We start from the raw sequence: 20,308 nt of genomic DNA on the forward strand, positions 1-20,308 counted from the left end.
TCAGCTGACCAAATAAGGAGGTAAGGTTCCCCAGGGGAGGTAACAGATTAGTTTCTTATGCTTTGCGACTCTGATGTTTTGGAGTACATTTCTGAAGCAATAAAACCTTGCATGTTATTTTATAGCTATTATACAGCTACTTGCATTTCTCTTTCTGAAATTGGAGATTTCCTTACAATTCTCAAATTATGATAATGTTTTACATTGTGTACCTAGCAAATACCACATGTAAATGCATCTATGGCATTTACAATCGAAATGCTATTCCCCTCTAAGTTACTATTTTGTATGAGATTAGAAAATGCCTCTAAAAACATGATCTGACACACACATTCTCCTTTTTTCCTTTTATTTGTGAAGACTTCGATATGAATTTTGCATGTCCCAGACTTTCCTACAATATCCGTTACCAGTAAACACTTACCCCAAGTGTTTCTGTGCTTTGGTTATTGCATTATTAATTGGCAGAAGATTGTAAACATGATTTATGAATTATTTACAAAGTATGTCTACTGGGATGATGAAACCTGAATACAGGTAATGCAGGAATATGCATGAGTTCTGAAGTGTGCAGTTCTTCACGTGGGAAGCTGAAAGGATACAGTCCATCACCTGGGCAGCCGCTACTGGATGGATGCAGGTCCTTGGTGGGGTGGCCACTGTTTGATGCCGAAGGAAGTGCAAGATTTCAACAGGTCAGAATGTCTGGAGCTTTCATCATATGCAAAAGTCTCCTCAGCATGTAAATTGTGATCGACTGTTGTTAAGCAATACAGAATTAGTAAGCCCATTGGTTACTAATTTTTCTATTCTGTTCTGCAATATTTTAAGCACATAGTTAAAAATAATGAACAATGCTGCTCTATACCAGGTGGGTGGATGAATTCTCATAATATGGAAAGACAGATTCAATGACTAAGATGTTTCTGGGGGTTTTGGGGGTGGGGAATCATAAATGAAGAAAACCAATATTCTCCATCTGGTTTATGAAGCAATTGACTCTAAAGTGCTGAACAGAAGCAGGGCAAGACAGTCAACAGAATAGGCTGAAGGAACACTTCATAATTCTAGGCACCTAGGCTTCATCTTACTTGCAGATATTCAAGTCTAAAACGACATAATCTTTCCAAAGAAGTAATTAACAGTAGCTACAGGCTTTTCCTATAAGAAAGGAGGAGAGAGAAAAAATTATCTCTGTTTAGGGTGCCATGATCACCATGTTAATTCAGCTATGGCGTCTCGTCAAGCACTGTGAAGTAGAGAGAACAGGTGTCAGAACATCTCCTTTTAGTCAAGCTTCTGTAGCGTTACATGGCTTTGCTAGTGAAGGAAAGGGGTGGCTGGATGATGCATGAGAGAACTACAGTTAGAGCTTTGTAGAACAGTTAGAAATAAACTTGGGCAAGGCCAGCAGGTGGTTAATGTCATAGTCAGGGAAGACAAAGGCTTTAGAGAATGCTAATGATTTTTACCCAGGAGTTTGAAGGTAAAAGGTGCCTACATGTCCACATACAGTATGTGTGTGTCTACGTGCTAATACATTCACAAGGAAAAATTGCCTAATTCTCTGTGCTATATTTCACAGTTATGTATTTCATAAGTTTCCAATGTAGTTGGCAAGCTTAGAATGGAAAGAAATGCAGAAATAAGATATGTAACATAAATTTGCAATAATCATATAACTCCAATTAAGTGAACTTTGAAATAACATTAAGCTTGTAGAAAGAGTACTTAGGTTCAGGAATCTTATATTCAAATTTTCTTTAATCCAGGATTTGTAAAAAAGCCTCAGTCACCCAATTATTGAATTAGTTTCCCCATGATTTCAAAATTTAGGAGATTGTACAAACTTCATGTGTCTATCATATCATATGATTCTAGATATTATATATGCATGTATTGTATCTTCATGTGTACACGCACATGTGTGTACATGCACATGTGTTCTTGTGCATGTGAAGCTCATAGGTCAGTGTTGGATTTCTATTGCTCTCCATGTTGGGTCTTTTTGACACAGGACCTCACTATACAGCCCCAGCCGGCCTTGATCTCCCTGTGTAGACCATCCCAGGCAGGATTTGATCTCACAGTAATTCACCTGCTTGGCCTCCTGAATGCTGGGATTAAGGATGTGTGCCACCATCCCTGGCTACTTTAGTTTTCTGAGACTGAGACAGAGTCTATCACTAAACTTGGAGCTTACCAACTGGGCAAGACAAATCAGCCAACAGGCTCCAGAGATCTATCTGTTTCTGACTCTCCAACACTGGTGTTACAGGCATGCATCACTGCGCTGGGATTTTCATGGGTGCTGTGATGTAGGATGGGTGCCGTGGGATTTTCATGGGTGCCTCATGTTTGCACAGCAGGCACTTTACTGACTGAGCCATCTCTCCAGCTCTTTTAGATGTCAGCTTAGCATAATGTAAGCCAATGTCATAATAAACAATATTGCTTTATATCCACACAAATAACTTTTAGTAGCTAAATCCTAGTTCTGTCTGCATCCAGTAGCCTTTGAACATGAAGTGTTTCTCACAGGTTTATGTGTTTGTGTGTTTGGTTCCCAGCCGGAGGCGCTGTTTTTGGAGAATGTTGAATTTAGGGCATGTTGTCTAGGAGGTACTTGTAGGGCCACAGCATAGGATTTCACAGTTTTAGCCCATGCTGTTTGCAGCGGATAGCTCTGCCTCCTTACTCTGATGCTGTGTAGACAGCTGCCCCATACTCCCAGCTACAGCTTTTGCTGTCTTCCTGCTTTCCCCACCCTTATGAACAGTGTCTCCTAAACCATGAGCCAGAATACCTCCTTTTTCTGTTAGGTTGTTTCTATCGGGTATTCCGCCACAGTAATGAGACTTAATTTCTACCTGCCTTTGTTCAAATGGTGTCAGTTTTTAAGTATGCAACAAATCTATGTTCCTAGAAAGTTTCTTTTCAGTAAGAACCAAGTAATTCTACAACTATTTTCTGTCCTATGTGCTTAGGAGAACTAAGAAAGGAATATTATGTGTCTGTCCGTCTGTCTCCTTTAGGAGACAAAAGGGAATGTGGTGAGGTGTCATTTGGGTTGTTCCTTCTTTGAAAACAGTATTCTGGGTTTAAATAATGTAATATCAGCAAGAGTTCGAAACCTCCCACATTTTTGTTTGAGGGGATTATTGTGTCTAGCGGTCAGTATTGCTCAGATACTCAAGGGTCCTAAACACCTTAGCACCTTGTTCTACAGTTCCTTTAGCTACAAGGAAACGAAGTATCCACTTTCATCCTCTAGATAGTGAGCCAACTGAACAGATGGCTGAATGTGGAAGTCTCTGGTAGGTCCTGTAGTCAAGAATGCCTTTGGCTAGGTGTTCATGAGGGGACAAAAATCTCAGCAGTCTCTTATAACCCATGTTATGTGGACTTTATAACCATTCCGCCATTGTAGCTGAAAGAGTGTTTCAACCCTGCTAAAAATCAAACATAAATGAAAGGTTAAGAATTGCATGAGAATTGCATGAATGAAAAATGTTTTTGACATATTTGGGTTGTCAAAGAGCTCTTTATTTTATAATTCCTGAAAATTAAAAAATGAAACATGATTGCAAATAGAAGGGCATTAAAAGGTTTTTAAATGGTAATTTTCTACTTCTTTTTGTGCTGAGAAATGGAAAAACATCCCCGGCATTCATACCGCAAACACAGAACCTACAGTCTACACTTCCCATGGACTCTGGGTAGATGTGTGATGATCAGCACAGCCTGAGAGATATGAGGCTCATTAAAAAACTTCCCTAAGAATTACCGAGTTGTCTGGTATCAAGGTACATTTCCTACCTATACAAACATTGCTGCTCATTTGTAGAGAATTTTTTATCTGTGTTTCTTCAGATAGCTTTAAGAATGTGGTAACAACTTACTTAGACTTTTTGTTGGTCTCCTTTATTTAAAATTTTGATGAGCCTTTGACTTGTCATGAGAATTCCAGCTTAACTTAGATTACTATTAGCCCTACTCATGTCCATAGAATTGTTGACATCTTATTGATTCAGTAACAAAAAATGCCTTAAAATCTAGCTGGATATTTTTCTCTTAAAATATTTAATAATCAGGATGCCTTATATAGATAAAGGAATAATTTAGTTATATTTTCAAATAAAATAATCTTCTGTGTTAAATTAATTGTATGGAAATATGAATATAAATAAGTTGATAGCCAAATATACATGGCTGGAGAGGTCATAGATCTTAGAGAAAACCCTAAGGTTGTCACAACCCAAAACTAATGTAATTTCTTATTGTATTCCAATTATGGATCCTTATATTTACAGACAACTATACCAGTCACCATTCATCAAAGAAGCTTCATTTGCAAGAGATGGAGACTATTACAGAGCCCCACAACTGGCCACACAGAGACTAAGTGTGAAATGCGCAGCTCAAAGTGACACATCTACAATGGAACCTCTATACCTAAGGCTCATGGAACATAGTGGAACAAGGGGTAGAGAGAATACTAATGCATTCCTCAACTGTCATCAACTAAGCTCCTTCATGCAACAGAGGGCAATGAACACAAAAGGCCACAAATTGCTGAAGCCTAGAGAATAAGAGTCTGCAGAGTGTGGGTCCTTGGACAGGACTCCTATATTAAATTCATCCACCTAGGGCTCAGAGACTATTGAGGAAGAGGGGATGAGAACAGTGTAAGAGCCTGGGGAGGAGGTGCACAACCACATGGAAACAGTCCTACAGGCTCCTGGGTCCCTGCTCATATGAAACTAAAGCAACGGTCAGCATGCACAAGACCCATTCAAACTCAAGCAGACAAAAACCCCGCATAGAACTAGGGAAATGGACAGTGGGACCCAATCTTAGTGGAAGAAATATTGACAACTGATACTGCTGGGTGAGGGAGAGCTGATCTTCTTTAAGGGAGTGACTCTAGATAGTGTGACTAAATTCCAGTGGATGAACTTCACTGAGGGAGGTCTGGCTACACTAATTGACTTGATAGATCTCAACATAAGTGACAGAATGCATGAAATCTGGTGGTGGTGGGGGCTATGTGAAGATGCAGATGGTGAGGGAGTATAAAGATGATTAAGATGTTTTGTATGAAATACACAAAAATTCAATAAAAATATACAAAAAATAAAAATATAATTCAATGAGGATTAAAATGTGTTTTTAAGGAAAGATGAGCTAAACAACTTGATTTACAAGAGCCCATGTTTGAGTTGGGTGAACATTCATTTTTATATTTCTTTAAAGCTAGGTAGTGAAGGATAATGTTCCTAATGACAAAATGGTCCATTTTCTTCTCATTCATAATAGTTACTCTCTGCTTTTATTCACATGAAATAGTTGCACATGATTACCTGACATAATGTGATAATTCTATACCTGAAAACAATGTATAATCACCACACCTTTGTGTCAAGGGCCTTTAAATCCTCTCTCCTCATTCTTCAAAAAATATAGAACAAATTATTGAATAGTTTGATTTTGGATGCTAATTTTACCTCTTGTGCCCTGCATTTTTATGCCTGGATTTCAAATCTGAACAAACTACTGAGACTGAGTTCTTTCTGTGATGTGTGAGCTTCTGCTCACATGAAAGACCATCACCAGAGCCCCACCCTGAGGTGGCTTCCTTTCTTAGTTTCCTTCAGGGATTCCAAGACTTTAAAGGTCTTCTCAGTTCTTTCCAGAGGGCTCATTTAAGCATCAAAGCTCCTTGTAGCTTCTTGGGTACATAGGATATCATTAATCTTAGCATTGGGGTCCTTTTCAGGGGAGTATACAACATTTATCAAGGTTTCAATCCATTTGAAATTTCACATAGTCAGACACATAGAAATCCAAATGTCATCATCATTACAGATAAAAGGCTAAATAGGAATCATGTTTAGATGTGAACATATAAAAAGGTTTTGTCCCATGCATCTGTCAGGGTATTCTGTGGTTACACTAGGTTAATAGACACCTCCAGACTACATATTCAGAAATTAAATAACTCTCCCCAAATATAGGGTGATTAAATAGCATTCATTATGTATACATCCTCACCTACTACAGAGCAAATCAGAAGGAAGGAAGAGAGGAGAGAGAAAGGTCTAGAGTCCAGGGTGAGAGATAGCAATAACAGTGACCAAGAGCCAGAGAATTTGTCCATGGCCAGTTGCACTAAGTATATGATGGGAATACCATGCATCTGAAGCTTGGGAGAGAAAGGAGAAAGCACGGCATCGTGGAGAGGAGCCTTAGGCATCACTGGTGACATGGGGTATCCTCAGTAAGAAGTCAGAGTGGGAGGCAAGAATAAAGACAGCAGCTGTGGTATAGAGCTTTACACCATCCTGCTAAAGTGACCTTTGAAAACAACTGAACATGTCTACCTTAGTAGAAAGGCTGAAGGGAAATGGTATGATTTTCCCCAAATTGAATTAAAACTTAAATCGTCGCAAAGTGAGATGTACTTGAACCATGTCTCTCAGTTGTTTCCTGTCTTTGAAATTTATGAATAACTAATGGGAGTCCATTGGGAGTCTAACAAAGTGTGACAAACACTAACTTTTGCCAAGTGATGACATACATATTTATATTTACTATCTAACAGTCTAGTATTATGTTACATACTAAAAATTATTTTAATATGAAAATCATAGGCACTTCAAATATCAACATCATCTTAAAGTATAATGCATCTTGATTTATAAAGTGGATTTTGGTATTTTAGTTTTGCATTGTTTTAATGACTAATGGAAATGTTAGCACAGATCACCACCAGACACATAGTGACAGTCGAGGACACATTTATGAATATGGAAAAGAGTCATAGAATCAGGTGGAGGAAGGCAAATTAAAGCTGGTTATTTAAATGAAAGATGTCAGTTAACAACTAGTGTTCTTTGCGAAGAAGATTGTTTATTTCTGAAACATGCTTTCTTGACTGGACGTGGTAGTGCATGCTTTAATCCCAGTACCATGGAGGCAGAGGCAGGCAGATCTCTATGAGTTTGAGGCTAACCTGGTCTACAGAGTCAGTCCCAGGCCAATCAGCACCACAATATGAGACCCTGTCTAAAAAATATGAGTGTATCTTGTTTAATGATATCTCCAAAAATTGTACCAAAGCTTGTATAATATATTTGAAAATACCTAAAGGAGTGTTAGAGAAACACAGCTTTCATTAGCTGTCTGCAGGTGTCAGAGACTATGAGGTCTTGTATATAGTAATCTCCATTAATGCTAAGGGATGCTGATCAGATTTTCCAAGGCCACACTAGTGAATGGAAGATATGGATTCAGAACCAATCCATCTGTCTCCCATTTATAGTGCCTAGGTGGCTGGACCATACCTTCATGAAAATTCACAACCACTTTGAAGGATGTGGACCATTCTTATTAAATTGTGCCAGTTAAACAGCAGGGTCTTGTGGATGCATAAGAAGGCAGATGAACCAAAACCAGTCCAACCAGAGAGCACATCTAAACTCCTTTGATGAATGCCTTGAATCAATAGACTGAAGTCATACTTTTATAAGACAGACTGGCATGTTCTTGAAATGGTTCTTGACATTGAGGAGGAGTGAGACCAGGAGAAGAGGAGTCTGGAGATATTTATCTTTTCTTGAAATCCTTTTCATATCATGCGATAGCTCAGAACTCACCTTCTTAAAATGCATCTCCCAATTCCTTTCCCAGGCAAAAATAACAGGTCTACTCCACAGCTAGAGGTGCAGCTTGTACCACATGTAATTTAGTTCTGTCTGCTGTAATTCTCAATTCTGTACTGTAGTTGCGGCTGCCAACATCTGGGGGATGAACAGCATATCATTCAATGGTATGCGTGTTTGTGTGTGTCTGTGTGTGTGTGAGTGTGCCTCTGTCTGTGTGTGTGTGTGTGCCTGTCTTATAATGAATGACCATATTCATTCTTGTTAGGAGAGTAACAGTTTTCATTCTTGAACAAAGACAGGAAAGAGGAAACCAAGATCCTCTGTATTTGAAAAGACTAAAAAGATGAAAATGAAAATGATTCTTGTGTACAGTCCTGTGGCAAATGCTGTTTTTATTAGATAATTGTATCTAGGAGACTGCAGTCTTCACTCCTTTATTTCACAGATGAGCACAACCCACAAGCAGTGTAAGCAGTCACTTGTCCAATTTCTAACAACTGACTCATAGAGCAAAGAATCTCATTCAGTTTTTGTGACTCTAGGGTCTCTTCAGTTTGGTGACCTTGTGAACCCGGTGACTGTCGAACACAAACATGCAACAGAAGAAATTAGTTTCAGTGTGAGGGCTGAGACCATCTTGAGGTTAACTTGCTGTTCACAAAGATCCTGTTGACTTTGCTTTTTCAGTGGAATTGAGGTTAGCAGCTACTTTTGGTTTCTCTGCAGGGTTGTGGTTCTCAGCCTCCCCACTACTCGTCCCATGACAACGGTCTTCTCTTCTCCATATCCAGTGTTCCTGCAGTCATTCTTTAGGTACCTGTGGAGCAGACAAGCAGCCATCCCATAATCTTAAGGGACCTTAACTCCTGTTCTTCATTCATTTTTTCTGAGTCAGAGTCTCAAACCCTGAGAATGGATTATTGAGGCTACTTCACAAATACGAGTGCCATTTTCTTTTCTCATCATTTTTCTATGAAATTCGCAGAACCAGGCTTTACTCTTCGGACTGCGTCTGTTTCTCTGGAGAGAACAGAGGAAGAATACGTAAGAGAATTTTCTTAACTTGTTAAAGAGAAAATTAGTGGAAACCAGAAGAACTATTTTCAGTGACCATATTTAATTTAAAAATCTTTTTTTTAAATTTACAAAAGAATTGAACAGTTACCAGTTACCCAGGCATATGGGAAAACATAGTTAAAATCAAGCATAGAAACATAATTATACCAATAAAATAAGCATAATCAAAAACATATACTGAATAAACTTTATTGACATATGCATACCATATTTTATATATTCCTGATTATGCATGTTTACGCTGCTGGTCACTGTTAAGGCATGTACATGTCCATCTTTTATTCATTTTATTCACATTTGAATCTGTTATTTCAGCAACTAATGCAATGTTTCTTTTTCACCTGCAGTGTGTATATTACCTGAATCAAACGTGCCTGAGTGTTTTGTTTCAAATTATAGATATTTCCTTCCCTTTGTTTTGATTGTAGGGTTATGGACCAGAAGGCTATGTCTTCAACAGCCTTCTTGGCTATGCATAAGTTAATAATGAATGAAGTGTGTGTATGTGTGTGTGTGTTATATTGTGTGTACAGGTACGCAAATGTTTAAAATTTTATTTTGTGTGTGTGTATGAGTGTATTGCCTGCTGAGTGTATGTAAGTGCACCTACATCATGCAATGCCCGTGGAGGTCAGAAGAGGCTGTTGGATCCCCTGGAGCTGGAGTTATGGATGGCTGTTAGTCACCATATGGGTGCTGGGAATTGTGTCATGGGCCATGCTTGCCATAAGCATTGGAAATTAGGAGAGTGTCACTTTAAGAGCTTCTGTGCTCTCTGCTTCAGCGGTCAGAGCTGACAGGCTGTACCTGTATGATAAATCAGGTCTTCTAGAAAGTTAGTTTCGGTTCGGTCTGCGGGCACCGGAAGATGCAGCTACGTGCTGTATCCATAGTAAGCCGGATAAAAGGGACCTGTGGGACCCCTCAGTAGAATCTTCCTACTGGAGAGTTCTCTCTTGCCTATAGCTGCCTTTCTGTAAATAAAGTCTTACAATACTCAGACTACTGTCTGAGTTCCTTTCTTGTTGAAGACCCAAGCCTGGTGGGCTTGAGGGGTGTTCAACAAATGGCGCCCAACATGGGGCCCAGGGGGTCCGAGGAGAGACCCCTTCCGAGGAGAAATCCCAAACTTAGGTGAGTATGAGAAATCAGGTAAGTATAATGGAATTGGGCAAACCCGCTTTCCATTGTGCAGAGGAGAAAGCCGAGTGCACATGTAAGCATAAAGCAGTGGTTCGGCTCTACGGGTAAGAGTAGATAGTCTTCAAAAATGTATCGTAATCTTAGAAAAATGTTTAGAGGCAAAAATAGTCACCTGCAATGCAGTTTCTAATACTTCAGACTCAGGGACTGTACAGGAGTCTGCTGGTTCTGTGAGATGGGACAATGCTGTGCAGGAGAAGCAGCTTGCACTGGACAGACAGCTACAGCGCATGCAGGAACAGATAAAGTCATTGGCAAAGCAAATAAGTTTTGAACAACAAAAGTTGCCTCTTAAAGGCACTTTTAAGTCTCCTGGTCCTGCAGGTTTACAGCCCCCAGAGAGAAAGGATGAGCCTGTAAGTGCTAGGGCAAACAATTCTTCTGTTTTGTCTCGTCCCTTGGCTCTGTCACCCTTACAAAGGCTTGTGCAGCATGCCGCTGAGAGGGGAGAGGATATATCAGGATTTCATGTTTTTCCAGTCATGGAACAAGATGATGGACAGGGAAATAAAGTTAGAATACATTGTCCTTTCTCAGGAAAACAATTAAATGACCTGAAAGTTGCCTGTGAGCAGTATGGACCTAAAGCTCCTTATACTCAGGACATGTTAGACTCTTTGACTACTGAAGCTTTGCCTCCTAATGATTGGAAGCAAATGGCCAGAGCCTGTCTGTCAGGAGGTGATTTTTGTTTATGGAAGTCAGAATTTAAAAACCACTGTCAGGATCTAGCTGACCTCAATAGGGTTCGAAATGTTCCTATTACTTTTGAGATGCTTGTTGGTAAAGACCAATATAGAGACACAGAACAGCACATGAGAAACTTTAATAGTGCTGCATATGCACAAACTCATGCTGCAGCAAGAAAGGCTTGGAATAAGCTGCCACAGTCTGGAAGGCAGACTGAGAGCTTGACTAAGATTAGACAAGGTCCCGAGGAACTTTACTGAGAGTTTGTGTCTAGACTTACACAGGCTGTAGAAAGGCTAGTCAGTGACAGCAATGCAAGATCTGTCATAATTAAACACTTAGCTTATGAAAATGCTAACTCTGCCTGTCAGGCTGCAGTCAGGTATTCTAGGAAGGAGAGCAGCTTGTCTGACTATATGACACTGTGTTCCTATATACAGTCTGTTTTGCTGCAGTGCAAAACAGACCCATGACAGACACGGTCTCACAACAGCAAAGTAAGAAAAGATGTTATGGTTGTGGACAACTAGGACATGGAAACAGATGCTGCCCTCACGGCAACCCTGTCTTCAGTCAAAAGAGGGGTCCTGGAGTCTGCCCTAGATGTAAAAAAGGCAGACACTGGGCAAATGAGTGTAGATCAAAAAGAGATCTCCACAGAAATCTCTTAAAAAGCGAGAGGAGAAGCCAGTTTCAGGCTGTGCCTGAGAGGCTCCATAACACTGCCTTTCAACAAGGAGAAGCCAGTCTCAGGCTATGCCTGAGAGGCTCCATAACAATGCTTTTCAACATAATTCTCAGGCCCCAGTGGGCATCAACAATGGTTGCCATGCCTAACTATAATAATACACATAGAAGCCTTGGCAGCAAGATTTCTTAGTCCTCTGCCTCCTGAAGAAAAGAGTGTGGCAGTTGTTTGTGTAAATATTGTAAGTGTCTGTATGATGTATACTATGATTTTTATAAACCTAGGCTGCTTGAATATGCTAACAGCTAACTCTGGAGGGAAATTGTGCCCCTTTCACTTCAGACTTAAGCCTGTTCTTTGGATCTAAAGATGTTTTCTGCCTAATGTCTCTTACTTGCTGTTTCAAACTAATGTAGTATAGGCTGAAAATGTGAGAAGCTGACTCAGGGCAGAAACTGGTCCTTTCTGTTCAGACTCATGCTAGTTCTCACAAACTTTTGTTCTCAAGAATTTTCCAGGTTCAGACTGACCCTCTGACTCTGTGAGAGGAACTGAGAGCAGCTTGCATGTTTTAGTGCCTTGGCATGCAGGATTTTCTTTGGTTAAAAAGGCTTCCACCTCAGGGGTCGGTCTCCTTGGGTTCCTGACAGGAGGACCTAATCTAGATTGATCACATGAAAAACCTGTGGAAACAGGCGTACTGTGATTAATTTAATAAAGAACAGTTGGAGAGCTGCTCAGGACGCTGACCAGGGCTGTCCACAGTGATGATGCTTTGGATGTAAATCAGGCATGCCCACACAATGTCGACACTGTGCCTTTTGCAGATCTGCGTTGGGTCTCATTCCCAACATGTTTTGTTTCAATTCGGTTTTATGGTACCATTTAAAAAATTTCTCTCAGTTTGAGCCTGGCATGGCTCTGTGTGGCTGATGTGTGTGGAAACTTGTCTTTCTGTGTTCTTTCCTGACAGCACAGTACTTTGTGGCAGAAGTTGCTTGTGAGGAGTACTCTAAACTGGTGGCTTGTGGCAGAAGCCACTTGTGATGAGTCTTGGAGCTACAGGTAGTTCGTGGTAGGAGCTGCAAATCTATGTTGCTCTTTTCCAGGTTCCATGAGTTTGTAAAAGACGTCAAAAATAAAAAAATATTGTGTGTACTAGGTAATTTAACAATTTGACCATTGATAGCAGTTATTAATTGTTCTGTGCCCTGTTTGTCTCACTTTGAATGGTATGTTTGTGTCTCCATGGTTACCTGTTGTCATCTTATTGTTCCATGGATGTGTTTTATGTTGCCTTGACAACCTATGTTTGTGTTACTCTTGAATGTTCTAAAACTAAGGTGTGTGTCCTCCCGCTCTTGTCGTTTTGTTTGTTGCATGTTACCTTGGACACCTGCTTGGTACATACGTACCTCTTTTGCTCCACAGGACCCTCGGTCTATACATTTCGGAGGACAAGAAAAAGACCCTCTGCTTTTGCTGCCATCACGGTTGCCTTCCACCCTTGTTAACGATTTTTCCTTCGCCTTTGCTTTGTAGGTTATTCCTCCTTCGTTGGTTAACAGTTTCTTTTCCCAGGTCTATGGGACGACTCCAGCATATACTACAGGAACAAGGTGTGATATTCAGTTCACAGGAAATAAATGATTTTATGAACTTGCTTGAGAAAGTTAACCCTTGGTTTCCTCTTTTTCAGGTTCTTCTCATACAACAAGACTATGTCCTCCTCCAGTACATGGCAACTCTGTTGCTAGCCTTGCTGCTGCACTTACATTTTTGCTACTTATTCCCCTCTCCTTCATCTTTATGTCTGGTACTCAAAGCTTATCAGAGTCGGTGTGCGGCTATAATATGGTGTCCCAGGAGAAGTTGCTTGGGATACTGTATATAATCTGTTAGTAACTTGTACTGCATTGTCCATGTCTCCATTACAAAAGGATCCTGGAGCCTAAGGACAATCTGGGTATTGGAGATACTCTGTTCCAGCTTCATGGGCTTACTCGTAATCAAGTATGGCGGAAAGATGTTCCTAAATGTGGACGGCTATGCTGTGTTCCTGTTACTATACATATCTTTTCTGGTTTTTCTTTGCCTCTGCTCTTACTGGTGAGAGTCCTACACAGATTCTCACTTACTACATTCATTGCTTTCTAGCACTAGGAACTCCCGAACACTTATCAGCAGATAATGGTCCAGGGTGTAGTTCCCACTCATTGCAGGATTTGTGTATACAATTACAGTCTCTACAGACATAGTTGACACATAACATAGATTACATTTAAGGTTAACTTCAAGTCCTTTCTTTTCCTTGTGTTCAGCTGTTTTTGTCTTGTTTGATTCCTAGTACCTTGGAAACCTCTCTTGTGCTATGGGAACCCTCTTTTTAGATATTCTTTCCATGGCAACGGTATCATGGGGTGTATTTGGTTTATGTTACCTTGGTTACTTAAAGTGTGTTGCTGAGGTCACTCTCTTGTTTAAAAAAAAACTTCTCTGTTAATAATAATGCTTTCCCTGCCTACGGTGTTGCCACATAGTTACATTTTCCTTGGTTTCATCTGTTTTCTGTTGCCTTGGCTATGTCTCTTGTGTTATATAGGGTTCTTTTTATGCTTGACCTGTTTATGGGCCTTATTGTTCTGTTTCCAGATCCACTGATCCTGCTGTCCCTCTTATGTCCTCATATGTACACAGAGCCCATTATTGCAGTCCCTACTTTTCCTGTAAATGTTTTATTCCCTTCTTAAGGTATTGGTCAGTCCGATTCATCACTACAAAATTCTGTGCTTTGAAGTTCCTCCTTGTTATCCTCTCACATGACAACATTAAGTTGTTCCAACAGGTAGATACAATCGTAGCCCTCCAGATGCGTTACGTTTCTCTGCTCAGTCAATAGGTTCCACTTGGACTACATGAGAGACTCCAGCTGTTCCATCTCTCCCAGAATATGTCAGGATTACGAAAACATGCTGGGCCCTAAATCGATTGGAGTTCTTTGGGTAATTGGCTACCAGAATGTATGGAGTCCAAGAACTTTTTCTTTAAATGTGATGCAAAGAATATCCTTTGGGTATATGGAGGCACAGCTACTCCTCAGTTCATGTGTGGTAGTTGTTGGCTGCTCTCACACCAGTGACCTTCTTTAATAAAACTTTTTGTATGGCTTCCAACATTCTCCTTTGCTGCAGTCAAAAGCCACACTATTACAGCTTGTGTGTACTTCCCTCTTGTAATGTTAATTGGACATGTGGTCATTCAGGACATAAATCTAACTTGCCAAAATTGTCGTTTGTATACTTGTGTTAACAACTCTATAACCTTTGCTCCTGTGCTTGACTCTGTTATGATCTTGACACAAAAAACTTCTTCTTGGATTCTTGTGACAATGCATCAGTCCCGGGAAAACAGTCCTACTCAAGGAGTGATTCTGAGATTTTTCAAAAGGATGCTGCGGCATGGTAAACGCATGCTTGGTCTAATAATTGCTACTATTTTAGGTCTTGCGAAATCATGGCTTTACTAAGCGGATGTATGGGTTGGCTGTAAATTTAACGCTTCTCTTACATTCAGGAAAAATTGATTAATACAACATTTCCTAGATGCCCTCGCAGGAAGAAATCTATGTGGCATTCTCAAAAGACCTGCCTTCCGCTACTTCTATTGATCAGATAGCTACTTCTTTAGCACATACTCTCTCTGGTTTTAATCCTCGTGAATGGTTTCAGAGTATCCTACATAGTTCTAGATTTTCTTTGATTACCTTGATGCTTGTTCTTTGCATACTGTTTGTGGGAGGTCGCTGCGTTTTCCGTTGCCTGCAGTGGCAGGCTGCCGATGTTCTTTCTTTCCTTCATTTTCAAATGAAAAACGTAGCTGCGATTACACACTGAACTACATTAGACTATGATTTACTGCCATATATAACATTACCCTGACCTGATCGGGTTTTACTTCCCTCTATTTTCCAACCTTTCCTTCAGCTTTCTCCACAGGGTCAAGGCACTATTCACTATGCTCATGGCATTCTCCAGTCACCATTATTGAACTCACTTTCCGTTTTACCCTGTGTCCTCTCTTGCCCTCTTTGTTTCCACTTTTTTATCCCTAGCTGCCTAGGTCACTCTGCAGCTGATACATGGAAGGGGACTCTGGCATGGACCAGATCCAGTCCTCATTTGGGGAAGAGGGTATGTTTGTGTTTTTTCCACAGAATACTGACAGTGCACGTTGGGTACCTGAATGCCTCGTTCACTTTGCGACATCTCCGGACTCTATGCCACCTATGTCATCGCTGCACCATCCATCATTGTCTCCTTTGTTCCCAGTTTTCTTGGACTGGTTTTTTGGACTCTGTTTGTGTTTCCTATGGACCGTTTCCACCGCCTGGCGCCCACCGTTCTCCCCTCTAGACTTTGACAGTGATGCTGTCATGCTTTCCATGATTCATTGATTGTTCCACATGCTTTGTACACCATTGTTCTAATCATTTCTGTAATGCCCTTTTGTTCTGTACACCGTTTGTCCCCTTAAATTGTTGGTTCCCTCCATTTCCCTTCACCATATTGGGGTCCTTTTTGTGTCCTTAGAGGAGGGACTTAGGGTCTGCCTAACCTCAAGTTGCACAGGTACCGAATTCAAAATTCACAATTCAATTCAAACCAAATTCAAATTTTAAATGACACACAATTTGGCTAAGATTCGGTTCCAGACTCTGGTCCTGCAGTCAAATTTCTCTCTCAGTGACACTGTGCCACAGTGGTATTTCCCGTTTCTTCCCCAAGGCGGTGGCCAATAGACGGGAACTTTCCAGAGGCCGGTTAGCCAGTGATGGGTAAGATCATCTCAGAGGGAAGCGGGATGCCGGCTGCCCCCAACGGCTTTCACTCTGACAGAGGACAACAGGCACGATCTTTCCATCCCAGTCTTGGCATGTACCTCATCTTTAAAAAAAAAAACATAAAACGAAAGGGGGAAATGTCGGGAGCCATGCTTGCCATAAGCATTGGAAATTAGGAGAGTGTCACTTTAAGAGCTTCTGTGCTCTCTGCTTCAGCGGTCAGAGCTGACAGGCTGTACCTGTATGATAAATCAAGTATTCTAGAAAGTTAGTTTCAGTTCAGCCTTCGTGCTGTCTCTTAATAACCCTTTTGTTTCTGTTGATAATAGTCACCTAGGTGACCCAAACTCCGGGTCGGATAAAAAGGACCTGTGGGACCCCTCAGTAGACTGTGGGACCCCTCAGTAGAATCTTCCTACTGGAGAGTTCTCTCCTGCCTGTAGCTGCCTTTCTGTAAATAAAGTCTTACAAAACTCAGACTACTGTCTGAGTTCCTTTCTTGTTAAAGACCCAAGCCTGGTGGGCTTGAGGGGCATTTGACAGAATTGAACCCAGGTCCTCTACAAGAGCAGCCAGAGCTCTTAACCACTAAGCCCCAGGCATGTAGTCTTTAACTCTTTGTTTCATTCCTTGTAACTGATTTCATGTGTACAGTCATGAGGTTATCAATGTGTCTATACTGTGACAGCCTTGCGTCTTGTGATTCCATATTAAAAACACTCTGCTTCTCCCCTTGGGAACAATTCTCCCAGGTCACTTCCTAACCCCAGGGCTCTAGTCTTTAATCAAAGAAACAACAGAGGCATCAGTGGATTGACTAAAACATGAGTTCTTAAGAGAAGAAACTGAAAAAGACAGGCATAGCTAGTTCAGCATTTCCTCCTGCAGACTTTTCCCCCTTGAAAGGACTCAGAGTTGAAAGAAGATGGAGGAACCGGAGAAGTGCTCTGAGCATCTTCTCTGTTTAAAAGTAATTGACAGAAAGGTTGAGAACCACTTGAAACACAGATAACCAAGAGGGTGTTTTCCCAGGGTTCTTGTTTGGATTTTCTTTGAGAGAAAAATTGTTTCATTTTTATTATGTAGAATTATTGTTGTCTATTTATTGCTGGGATTTTTTGCATTTTGTACAATAAATCTTAATCGTATTTAGACACCCCTTCCCATTCCTGCCCCAGATAGCCCCTACGACCAGATTTTGTGTACTCTGTCATATGTGTTAAGGCCTATCTGGTCAAGTTTTTGTACACAAATATCCTTCAGTGCAAATTCATTCACTGGAGTAGAGTCAGCCTAGCTAGGTTTTCCTTAAAGAAGCTCAACTCTCTTTCACCCTGCAGTAATCAGTTGCCAAAAACTATTTGGCTAAGGTTGGCACCTGGCATTCGTTTGTCCAGTTCTTCGCTGGGCTTTTGTCAGATTGAGTCAGCATGGCTATTGTGTATGCTGTCACCATTGAGGCAAGTTCATGAGCACAAGTTCCCATAGACCTAAAATCCTGTTCCTTATGATCATACACCACCTCTTCCTACAATCTTTCCATCCCTCTTCTCAATGGTCCCTGAGCCATGGGTGGGTGAGTTTTAATATAGGAGTCCTATCCAGGGACATGAACTCTGCAGTCTCAATTTCCACACTTTGGCTGGTTGTGGCCTTCTATGTACATTGCACTCTGTTGTATGAGGAAGCTTTGCAGGTGAGAGTTGAGAGGTACATTAGGATCAGGCTTCCCCAAATCACATCCTCTGGCTGTAAGCAAGTGACTTCCAAGCCTCACTTTTCTTAGAAATGAGTTTTATAAAAGGAATATTTGATCAATATCTCAATATTATCATTTAGCTTTAAATGACTAAAGGGGATTGATTGTAGACATTTGTCCAGTAATATATGAAATTATGCATAGGTGCATGCCTGCTTAATTATCTTAGTTCCTGACTCATTATAAGCACTTGAAATCAATTACTTTCTTCCCATTCCCACCGGACAAACTACCCAACATCTACAACCACAACTTTTCATTTCTTTTCAAATAAAAGAGATCCATTTTTCTTTCCACAGTGGATAAATTATTGGTTCCATTCTAAAGCAAACTCATCTAATTGTGAAAAAATAGATAATATTATTTAGCTAAATTTTTAAGCATAGTATATGTAACTATTTTGTGATGATTTGAAGTTATGCAATATAACATATGTTTTGTACACAAAACTGCACATGTGAACATAAGAGTGTCTGAACAGGGAAAATGTTGTGAACTATTTTCATCCGTCTTTTCAAGCTGTTTGACATAATTTTATTGTGGTTGTTAAAACTGTGAAATTAAAAAAAACATTAATGTCTGTGAAGACATTCCAGTGGTCATTACCTTTTGCAAAATGAAAGGAAGTTTGTTCTCTCATCATTCAAAGCTGTGTGCAAGAAGCGGGCCTGGCAGTTCTACTAGTTATCAGTTTCTGTACTACCCTTCCCTCAACTTCCGTGCTTACATCAGACAGCCCCCTTTTTAATTATTATTAACATACGCATTTTCCTGGAGGAACCTGATAAAAAACACTTTTTCACTTTAATTTTTCTTTCCATTTCATCAATTTAATAGCCTACTTACACATCATTCATGATGGTTTTCTAAGTTAATGTCTGCTGCTGGATTTTAATATGACTACTGTTTGTCAGGTTTTAGAAACAGAGTCATTTATATTGAAATCAAAGCCAAGATGTCCTCCATCAGAAGAATATGAGTTATGCATCTGAAGATAATAAAGTATTGTCAATAGTGGGGGTATGAGACTAGGGATCCTCTAAGATCTCCTGGAACAATGGAGTGGTTACAGAGCTCTTAGGCAAGCAGACACTTCTTCCAATGTGTGAAACAAGCTATATTTCAATGTCAGTCAAATGAGTATTACTATTATGAGGGTAAAAAGAAGAAAGGAATGAAGGAATGAAGGAAGAAAGAGAGAGAAACAGAAAGAAAGAAAGAAAGAAAGAAAGAAAGAAAGAAAGAAAGAAAGAAAGAAAGAAAAGAAAGAAAGAAACTTTGAAGGAAGGACACACCTCTTTCTTGTACTCAGCTTCTCCCCAAATGGAGAACTGGCCTGTCAACATGAACACAGTTGAAGGATGAGGATCATTGCCTCCTGCCTTGCTCAGCTGAAAGAAGAGACGAACAAGGACATATATTTCTGCAACTAGGGTTTGAATAGGGAGATTTGTGGAAGCAGATATGTGGGGCAGATGTGCCAGCTGATGCTGCTACCAGATCTAATTAGTGATCATGTTGATTTGTTTATGAACAAATGCAAAATGACATCCTGAGGCCCAGGTTTATGTCCCTGAGAAACATGTTTATTTTATAATTCATGAACATCATTAGAGACATGCTTAGTCTGAGTCAAGACAGGCCAAAATCAGCCTTTCCAACTATGCATCTAAAATTTCTAATGTCAACAAAATTATGGCAATGTGAACAGAATTGTCTATCATATAGACCTTGTAGAGGGAATTATGAAACCCCCATTTTGTTGTTTTTTAAATTTTTACAAAAACTTTACTGAGAATTTCATACATACAAGGCTGGAGAGATGGCTCAGCAGTTAAGAACAATGGTTGTTCTTGCAGAAGGCCCCGGTTTGAATCCTAGCACCCACATGGCAGCTAGCAACTGTCTGTAACTCCAGTTACAGGCTCTTCTGTCCTCCGTGGGCATTGCCTGACACAGGTGCACTTACCTACATGCAGGCAATACACTCATACACATAAAATAAAAATAATAAATAAAATATTTTAAAAATTTCATGCATGCATATAAGGTGTTTTGGTCAAATTCATGCCCACTCCCTTCCCTCCAACATTCCCCCCTCTGAAGAAGCAACCCTAAAATCTTTTAAGGATTAGATACAAGCTCCCAAATAATTTTGATATTTTTGGCCTTGGAACAGAGTATGTTGCTACCAGGCCCAAGGACATTTTGACTTTTACCAAAGAAACTGGCTATATTTCTTTAGGGTCTTTTTATCCTAACTGCCTAGCCAATTTCTACCTCCTATTCTTATCACACCACCCTCTGAAGAGGCTACTCAAATTGCCAATAGGGAATCAGGATGCAGACTGCTCTGGCTTTTTCCGTGCTGAATAGGGACACAG

The sequence above is a fragment of the Nannospalax galili genome, unplaced genomic scaffold, assembly GCF_000622305.1.
Source record: "Nannospalax galili isolate Female #2095 unplaced genomic scaffold, S.galili_v1.0 scaffold271, whole genome shotgun sequence".
NCBI lineage: Eukaryota > Metazoa > Chordata > Mammalia > Rodentia > Spalacidae > Nannospalax > Nannospalax galili.